Genomic DNA, 10,873 nt, shown 5'->3' on the forward strand with positions numbered 1-10,873 from the left:
GCATTCCGACACAGATAAGTATGCAACATCATCCGGTGGTGTTTTATGCAGCTCTGACGTGCCTTCAGGGTTTGGATCAAATCAAAGGTTTTCGAAAAGAGTAAGAGAGCAACAAGAAGGTTTTGAAGAGAATGAAACGAGTAATATCTCCTTAGATTGTGAATTTTGTGCAGAAGTCTTGAAGACGTCCTCCGAATTTATATCTCATCTGAGAAACCATAAGTTGGAAGCTTTGTTTACATGCCCTTTTTGTCAGCGCATTTTTGGCAGCTATCCTCGTTTTGTAGAGCATTCGAAAAATCATTTTTTTGATTTAGCATCGAAAAATCTGGCAAAGTTAACGTCGTCGCAAAACGAAAATAATAACAGCAGTCATGTCGGGTCTGGGTTTCAAAAAACTAAAACTAATTGTGCTGGTAGAGAATTGGTTGAAATAACGAACAGTTGTGCTGACTCTTTAACTCTTAACAATTGCCCCAGTTCGCTCTCCGATAAGTTATCGCAAAATTGCGAAAATAGCTCAATTGATTGCACATCTGATGAGACATAAATTAAGCCTGTAAGATTTTATCCGTGGTCCAAAAAGAAGTTCAATTACAGTTTAGAAAGCAAAAAAAATTTCCAATGTAAACAAGAAGGTTGTTTATTTAATTGTGTAACGCTTGGGAACTATGACAGACACTTGAGTGATTTTCATTTTTTGGCGTCCAGTTTTTTGTGTCCTTTTTGTCCTAGAGAATTCGCATCGCTAAAGTATTTGCAAAAACATGTAAGGAAAATGCATGGTTCTTTTGAAGTAAACGAGAATAGCAAACCACAATCAGTAACTGACGAGGATGAAAAAATCGAAGACCTGAATGATCTAGAGTGGCAACCTGATATTTTAGGAAAATTAGAATGCATAGCAAATGGATTTTGCGGCCGTGAAGTTTTACTTAAAAGTCTTTGTCAAACTTCCTCTACTTGGACTCAGTGTCTCTCGTTCTCGTCAATCGCTTGTTCTGCATTAGAGGAAGTAATGAAATCAGTTCAATTAGCATTAGGGCAGGTCGAAAAAGATGTACCATCGGTGATTGAGTCACCAGTTTTCCAAAAACTTCTATGTTGCACTAAAAACTTCAGTGTTAGCGACACTAGTAATCAGTACCAGTTGGTTTCGTTTCTCAAGAAACAACCTAATTTTGTAGAGCCAGTTGATATTATATTTGGAGAGGAGACTGAGATTAGAAATGTTAACGGTCTAAGTAAATTTAAGCAGACGATAAGAACAGGTCAATTTATTCCGATTACTGATGTTCTCTCAAAAATTCTTTTTCAACATGAAGATGTTTTCCAGGTTTGCTTAGCTTATGATAACTACTTGAAAAAACTGTCAGCTCGTGGAATTCTTTTTGACATCAATCAGAGTAAGGGTAGCCTTAATCTTGATAAAGCAAAAGCAATAATAGATTTCGATACAATTGTTGAGTGCGAAGGCGAAATTTCAGTGAATGTATCTCTTCAACTGTATTTTGACGAACTTGAGACTGCAAATCCGATAGGCTCTAGAGCAACCATACATAAAATTGGCTGTTTTTATTGGTGCCTAAAAAATCTGCCCCCCTGGTTGAATTCTGATTTGCGTTTTACCTTTGTTGTGGCCCTTGTTTCTTACCTTGACGTAAAATCTTATGGCTTTTCACCTGTAGTAGCTGCTATAACAAATGACTTGAAAAAACTCGAAAATGGAATCACCTTAGCAACAAAAAGTGGAAAATCTCTTACATTAAAAGCAAAAAGACTAACTTTCGTTGCAGACAATTTAGCGTACCACTCTGTTTTTGGATTCAATGAAAATTTCTCCGGCGGCCTATGCTGCGAAAAATGTACTGTGCCGCAGTCTAAGTTCAAGGAAACGTTCGAGGAGAAAGTACAAGAGCTCCGGTCTGCTGCTTCTTGTTTGAATGAGGTAGGTGTGACGGGATCAGGTGTTAAATCTTTATGCCGGCTTAAAACATCTTTTTTTGAACCGTACGATAATTTCACAGCTGACCTGCACCATGACATTTTTCAAGGAGGATTGATGCACACAGTGAAACTTGTTCTTAATAACCTTATATTTGAATCAGGTTATCTTTCACTGCAGGATCTTAATTCACGGATAAATTGGTTCAACTACGGACGAGATGTTGACGGAAAGCCCTCCGAGTTTGCTGAAGAAAGGTTATTTTTATTTCAAGCTACGCGTGCAAAAGTTTTCTATCCGCAGTTTTTCGCGTTTCATTTTCTAGGATAAAGGAAAAGACATCCAAGTCACTTAAAGAGAAGTATGATCAGATGTACACCCTCTTCCGCTTCTTACCCCTAATGCTGAGTGACTTGGTGCCAGAGGGTGACTCGGTTTGGGCTTTCATGCTAGACTACTTCAATCTTGTCGAGATGTTGCTGAGCCCTGCTTTTGAGGAGGAGGACATCTCAATTCTTGGTGTTCTTATTCACAATCACCTCAGTTTGTTTGCACAAACTTTTACGGACAGCAGTATGATTTTCAAACAACACCACATGGTTCATTATCCTAGGGTTATTCGATCTTGTGGCCCTCTCTTGTATCTAAGCGTGCTCCGCTATGAACGAAAACATCAGTTTTTCAAAAAATTGGCAAACAACATTTGTAATTTTAAAAACTTGACTAAGAGTTTGGCAATGAGACATCAAATTGCGCAGTTTGTTGATTGGCGAAACGGTTTGCCAGTGAAGGAGGATGATTTTCCTGGTGCTAAGTTGGTCAATTTTTCAGAGTTTTTCAAATGTGAAAACCTCGATATTAATGAAAAATTTAAAAATTGTAATGTTTTAATCTCAAAACATGCTCAAATCAAAGGTACGCGCTATAATTCTAATGAAGCTATCATAATCTCTATTTCTGATGATAATGTTCCTGTTTTTGGTCTAATAAAACATATTCTTGTTAATAACACTCATGTGTATTTTGTTGTAGTCAATTTGAAAATTCATTTCTATGATTCTCATTCACGAGCTTACGCTGTAACGCAAGATTCCGCGCATAAATTTTCGTTCGTTGCTTATTCAGATGTTTTTGATTTCCATCCCCTTTCCCTGCACTCCTGTTTTCTTGAAAGTTGTCAGTTCTCTCATATCTGTTTACGTCATAGACTCGTGTTCAACAATTATGCTAGTTTATTTGACACTGTGAGCTGTAAATAAAACAGCAAAGTTTTGCGTATTTTTCTTGCACTTTTTTCTTTAGTTTTTCGTTTTTCGAACCATAGGTCTGTTTCGGTTTGGTTGTTTCGGTTCGGTTGTTTTTTGCCGTTGTAGTTTTATATATTATATATATATATATATATATTATATTATATTTATATATATATATATATATATATATATATACATATTAATTTTTCTCTGAGGTTAACCAATGCTTCAGAGATGGACAATCAACAAGTAGAAGAGGACGAATTTCATGTTGGAAAACTCCAGCCAGGACAGGTAGTATCAGATTATGCAGTGAAGTTATTATGGGAAGTTCAAAACGGTTACGTGGAATTAGATAATAGGGTAGTGTTTATTGGAGACTCTAATTTAAGAGATACTTATGAAACATGCTGGTCTTATGATATTTTAAAAACTTATCATAAAAAGTTTGTAATATGTTCCCAAGGCGGTCGTAGATTATCACATTTAGCAGAACTATTTCCTTCTGTAGCACATTTTAAATATAATTGCATTTTACTGGGCGGTAATGATTTGAGAGAAAAATCCGTTGATGAAATGTTGCAATATATTTTACAATTTAAACAACATCTGCCTGCTGAGTGGCCCAATCAAATACTTTGTGTAGCTGAACTGTTTGAACGTGGTGATCAAACTGAAGAGCCACTTTTATCAAAATTAAAGAACTTTAATGCACGATTAAAGACTGAATTTAAGGCTGAATGTTTTCCCAATACTGTTGTTAAAGCAAGTGCTTTTCCCCGCCCTTGTGATAGTGCTCAAAAAAAGTTTTTTTACGATCAGAACAATAGAATAATTCCCAATTACCATCTGAAAGTGCAATGTAGAAGCCAATACGCAAAACTTCTTAGTAAATTATGTGATTTCATGTTCAATCGTGCCTGCGTGCCTGACTTTTCCTAATTTTTTTTTGTTTTGAACTGCTCTCTGACTTAATAGGTGACATATTGCTCTTGATATTACGATTACACATTGTATTAGGACTGAGATTGCAGAAGGTTGGAGGGCAGTTCCTGAAAGTGTTACTTACATGAAGCCAATGTGTAGCTTAATATGTAACTTCAATGCTTAATATTTGCATGTAGATTTATTATTTCATTTTAGCAAAAAAAAGTTAAATAAAAAGAAAAAAAGCCCAAAAAAATTAGTTAGTTCTCCGAATGTGCTGTATTAATTCATCTGTCTCGTACGCTGCTCCTTGAACGTCTGATTTTTGAATATCAATTTTCCGCCTGCTTCAATTATTTGTATTTCTGCTGATAAAATCAAAGGTTGCTGCTATTGTTAGTATAATCTAATTTCTAATTAATAACTCAGTATTTATAAATGCGATGCTGACTTTAATCTCTTTGTTCTGCAATTTTCTGTTATGCATTGTGGTTGCTCCCAAACTATATTGTTTTTAGAATTCTTATCATTTCTTAATCATTTTAGTTGTAGGAATTAAAGTTTTGGAGCTTCCCTTCATCTTTTTCTGCCGTTTAGAATGAAAGATTAGTTTGAGTTCAAAAATATTTAGATTGCATTTGAACCTATTCAGTAATTTTCTATTTTCATACTTCTAGTTTCTTATTTATAACTCAGTTTTTATGAATTCGATATCAACTGTAATCTCTTTCTTCTGCAATTTTCTGTTATGCATTGTGGTTGCTCCCAAACTATATTGTTTTTAGAAATCTTATCATTTCTTAATCATTTTAGTTGTAGTTAAAGTTTTGGAGCTTCCCTTCTTCTTATTCTGCCGTTTCTAGTGAAAGATTAGCTTGAGTTGAAAAATAGTTAGATTGCATTTAAACCTTTTCAGTACTATTTATTGTGATTCCAAAACTGCCTCATCTGCTCTTATTGTGTGATTTGAATGTGCTGGGCTCCTCATTTTGTTAATCTGCTGTTTTCAATGTCCGATTGTTATCATTATAAAAAACAAAAAAAAATAGTTTGGATAATACAACTCTTGAGTCGATTTATATGGAAAAGAAACCTACAGAAAACCTGAATATAAATAGGCATGAAATATAAAACAAATTTTTAGAGTAGGCAGGTGTGCTTTTTGATTAGTGGGCACCGCCCTGTCAAAAAGCATGCCTTCCTATAACTTGCTTTCAATATTTTCAGTATTTTGCCGAAAGAGGAACGGAACTTGAGTAGAGGGTACCACCCTATCAACTTTAATTCTTCTGCTGGCCTGTGAGCTGATTTATTTTGCACGTTAAAGTGTTTTCTGTTGTTTCTTTTCCATTGCTCCAGAAAGAGGTTTGATGTCTTTTATTTTGTAAATTGGATTTGGGATGGGCAGTAACTCTCTCTGGAGCTTCTTTATTAAATTTTTTCATGTATTTTGCATGTAAAGCATGTAACATCACATGTAATTTTAATTCTTTGCTACTTTTAATTTGTGCCTGTATGTTTTATTTTAAATTTTACACTGCCCGTCCTTAATCCCAAGTTCGAGACCTTGTGGGCGCCTTCCCGCTGGTGGTTTTGTTTAAGTCGTGTACTATGTACATGGCGAGCTGAGACCCACGTTAAAAATACAGTATAATGGGAAGTGCAAAGTTGATAACCTGGTCATACCAGGTTTTTTTGCACACCCGACAGAAGCTGCTTGCTAATCAGAATGGTGTTTAAATTTGCAGGTAAATTGATTATAAAATGCAGGTAATTTTACCTAGAATTTGCAAGTAAATTGTTCTTTAATGCAACTTACCTAGAAACTACCTGCAAGCAATCTAAACTACCTGCAATTCTAGGTAAATTTGCCTGCAAAGTACCTAGAAATTGCAGTGTTACCCTCCTAGAATTTTACCTGCAAAAAAAAAATTCTAGGTAGTTCTACCTGCAAATTGCATGTAAAAATTGCAGGTAAAATTACCTAGAAATTTCATTTTGCAGGTAATTTTTTTAGGTGAAAATACCTGCAAATTCTAGGTAAGTTCTAGGAAAATTTACCTAGAATTTTACCTGCAAAAAAAAATTCTAGGTAATTCTACCTGCAAATTGCATAAACGGTTTGCAGGTAGAATTACCTAGAATTTTTTTTTTGCAGGTAAAATTCTAGGTAAATTTTCCTAGAACTTACCTAGAATTTGCAGGTATTTTCACCTAAAAAAATTACCTGCAAAATGAAATTTTAAGGTAATTTTACCTGCAATTTTTACATGCAATTTGCAGGTAGAACTACCTAGAATTTTTTTTTGCAGGTAAAATTCTAGGAGGGTAACACTGCAATTTCTAGGTACTTTGCAGGCAAATTTACCTAGAATTGCAGGTAGTTTAGATTGCTTGCAGGTAGTTTCTAGGTAAGTTGCATTAAAGAACAATTTACTTGCAAATTCTAGGTAAAATTACCTGCATTTTATAATCAATTTACCTGCAATTTTTTTAGAGTGTGCATTGAGGTTAGCTGAAGTCAACTGGAAAACAGACGAAAGGATTTGTGTCATAGGGTAGCTTCTGACTGACTTCTTTGATGCATTTCAATCAAATCGAATGCTGCTTTCTATACTTCTTTCATTGGAACCATTGAATCAGCTCGACTTTCTTCAGAAAACCCAAAAGCTTGATTATCTTGTTAAATTTTCTGTTACCAAGCATGGATAAAGTGTGTTCCCTTCCTCTAAGAGCCAAGCTGTTTTTTTTTTACCTTAGTCTATAGGTCGATTCGTAGTTACGGAATTGAGAGCGGACTGATCTGTGCAGTTCAATGTTGCCTCAGAGGTTTAGGTTTTTGCATTTTGCAGTTGATGATTTGAAGATGAGTATCTGAATTATACAGTTTTTTAACTAGTTTTTTCATTGTTTGTTATTCCGTGGCCAAACAAAAGACTTGAAATTGAGCATAGTGTTTAATAATTGGACATTACGAACTGATGTTAATATTCGAGGTCGAAAAGCTATCTTGAGAAGTTTCGCCTCCCATAGCAGTACCAACTTTCTATTCGAACTACAGGCAGCAGGTCCCCCAAAAACTTCCCTCGTACCGTACGTACACACTCCAAACGACCTAATTCCCCATCCTAGTGTCTGCTAGCTACGTTCGGTACACTGTGTGTGCAGACGGAGCTTGTGTAGCTGGCTGAGGTACTGTGTTTTGTAGAGAATGAGCATATCGTTGTATTCTCGATAGCAATTTTTCTCCTTAGTAGATGCTAAACCATCAACTTCCAACTCGTGGAATACGAAATGGGCCTTGACATTATCGTTTATGTTCTCAGATTTTATATTACTTCCCCATTTAACACAAATTAAACCCACTGATCACCGCCCAGATTGGGTTATGTTTGGGAGGAATTGAGTATTTCGAGGTAAAAAGTGTTTTTTGGCAAGAATTGGGTATTTATTGGTAAAAAATTGGGTGTCTTCTGGCAAGAATTGGGTAATACTGTAAAAATTGTGTTTTTAAGGCAAGAATTGAGTTTGTTCGGTAAAATCTGATTATTTTTATGATAAAAAGTTGACAATTTTGATGGTAATTGGGCTACTTAAGTTAAATCCGCTCGCAATTGGACAAATTTATTTAAAACTGACACCTCAATGACAATTGAAAAAAAAGTATTATCTTTGAGAAATTGAATGAATTATTAGAAAACACAAGCTAAGTTTGCTTTGAACTTGCTTCAAATGAAACGTATTTTGTGACATCTGGCTTAGTTTTTGGTGCATACTTGATGCAAAAATGATTGAAAGAGCATAATTCGAAAGTACTCGTAATGATAAAACTTTCAAACATATTTTTATCCCCCCACAATTGCTAACCTACCACTACTGGCGTTTTAATGGTCTGTAAAAGATCGTTTGAAAACACTTTATTACGTTTTTCCTCGATAATCCAAGCAAGCTACAATTGAACCCCCGCTTGCCCTAAATTATTTATTGCAATTCACCTCACCTTAATTGGTTATTTTTGCTTTGGAGTAAGTTCGCTTCAACGTTATTATCCCTTACGGTTTTTTTTACTCGACGCAGTGTATTGCTATTCTGAAGTCTTTACAACATGAAGATGAGTACCTGCATTTTACAGTTTATTAAAGTACAGTTTGTAAATGGTTTGATATTCCGTTATCAATAATTGAACTTGAAAAGTAGCCTAGTGTCTAACACATGGTCATTAAGAACTGATTAAATTAATCGAGGTTGAAATGCTGACTTGATAGATTTTGCCTCCCATATCAGTCCTAGTTTCTACTCAAAGTACAGGCGCTACTCCCAGAATGTTCGCTCGTACCGTAAGTACATGCCCCAGACTGCCTAATCCTGCCTTCTAGTGTCTTCTAGCTACGTTGGAGACTCTGTTTGTGGATACGCAGCATGAGTAGCTTGTTGGGGAATTGCGTGTTTGTGTATCTGACTGAGCGATTTGATTTGTGGAACGAGTCTGTGTACCTGCCGGGAGACTCTGTGTGCAGGAGCTTTTGTAACTGACTAGGGAATTTTAATTGTGTAGGGGCTTGCGTAGCTGTAAGGTTCTTTGTGGAAGCTTATGTAGCATTGTAGCTTTCTTATGGAAAATTGTGGGGTGATATGGAATTTTTTGTAGGTCAGAGGTCTCAGAAGCTTCTTGAGATCTGTCCATGAAGTGCGATGATTGTGTAGGAGACACTGCTACGAGGACTCCATCGATTTACTTAGTACTGGTGAGAACAGCTCAATCATAGCTTGGACAACTGTTTTTTTTATTTTCACTACCGTCATTTTGCTATTCTGACTGTCTGTGCACATGGCGCTACCATTATTGCGGCATTATCGTTGTGTTCATAGTGCTATAAGCGTTTTTGGTTAACGCAACGACAAACCGAGTCGTCGGTTAAAAACGAGGACACCACCAGACCATACATTTAAAAACGCTAGAGAGCGGCAAGGAGTTTAAGTCTCTCCTTAACCTATTTCGAAAACCAAATACTTACATACATACTATAGAACTTACATACTAAATTCGAGTAGTACTAGAGCTCGAGCAAAGCATTCACAAAACGATGCAGTAGCTCGCGTGAGCTTCTGCCTTGGAGGACACAATTCGGCTTCATTTACACCAGCTTTTGTCATTGTACTTTCCCCAATCTTGTTCTTCAAAATTATGTTTTGAATATGAGCAAATTATTCATGCCCGAGTTTGCTAGTATTAATTACTAATTGACTGAACAGCTTGTCTAATTTTCTGATTTTATTTCTGCGTTTACAAACCCATTCTGTCTGTGCCTTCCAAAAACTCTTGTTTTTTTAGCAGCGAAAACGCTTTTTTCGAATTTTTTGCGTTTCAGACACCGGATGATGGGTTTTCGCTGACGGTTTTGCGGATAAATTTTCAAATGTCTTGTTAAGATCATTATGATCTTGGGAATCCTCGTCTGTATCAATTTGTGTTATAGGGTCGCTTCCGGCAGACTTTATTGGTGAATTTCAACAAGTGACGCCTCAGGTGCCTCATTCATTGGAGCCATTGAATAACCCAAAAGGTTGATTATCTTAAATTTTTTGTGATCAAGCATGGGGCCAAGTGTGCTCCCTTCGTCTAGGAGCCAGGCTGATTTTCTTCGATTGGTCTGTAGGTCGATTTGTAGTTACAAAATTGAGCACGGTCTAATTTGCGGATTTCAATGTTGTCTGAGAGTTTTAGGTTGATGCTTTTTTTGCGGTTGAAGATTTGAAGATGAGTATCTGTATTTTACAGTTTTTTAACTGGTTCATGGCTTGTTCATCGCTTGATATTCGTTGTCATACAATGGACTCGAAATGTAGCCTAGTGTCTATTGGTTAGTCCTTAAGAACTGATGACAATATTTGAGGTCGAAAAGCTTTCTTGAGAGGTTTCGCCTCCCATAACAGTCCCAACTCTCTTTTCGGACAACAGGCAGCCCCCCCCCTCCAGAAACTTCCCTCGTACCGTTCGTACATGCTCCAAACTGCCTAATCACCCCTCCCAGTGTCTGCTGACTACGTTTTTTAGTATTGCTGAGAACAGCTCGGCTTGAACAACTGTTTTCTTCATTTTCCCTACTCCTTTTTGTAGTGTCTTTACTGTGCTCGACCTCTTACCATTTCTAGCATTCTCATTGTGCTCATAGTGCTAAAAGCATTTTTTGGCAAAAACAACGTCAAGCTGACTGGTCACCTATTAGCGAGGTCACAAACTAGAAATACATTTAAAAGCGTTACAGAACGTTATGGAGTTGGAATCTCCCTTCAATTTTTTTTAAAAGAATATTTTTTATAGCAGTACAAGTGCTCGAACAAACAAAGCATAAATGCTGGCAGCTGACCTTCTGTGTTAGAAGACACATTTCGGCTGCGTCTACACCCGCTTCTGCCTTTGTACTTTCCGCAATGTATGCTACAAATATCGGCACAGAATCATTTCCGATTTTTCTAGTAATAGTTACTAAATGTTGCAGCACCTCGTCTGAATTTCAGATTTCGTGGACACTTTTTGGCTGCGTTTATAGACCGCTCTGGCTGTAGCATTCACTATCTCATTTTTTGCAAGCGGAAGCTATTCTTTTGACACTCTTTTGTGCTTGTGACGACGCCGATGCTGGGATTTGAAGGACAGTTTTGCGATTATACTTTGAAATGTCTCATTAAGATCAGTATAAGCTCGAGAACCCTAGTCTCTGTCAATTTGTGTCATAGGTTAGCTTATAGC

The sequence above is a fragment of the Convolutriloba macropyga genome, chromosome 5 (assembly GCF_964194025.1).
Source record: "Convolutriloba macropyga chromosome 5, txConMacr16.3, whole genome shotgun sequence".
Classification (NCBI taxonomy): Eukaryota; Metazoa; Xenacoelomorpha; order Acoela; family Convolutidae; genus Convolutriloba; species Convolutriloba macropyga.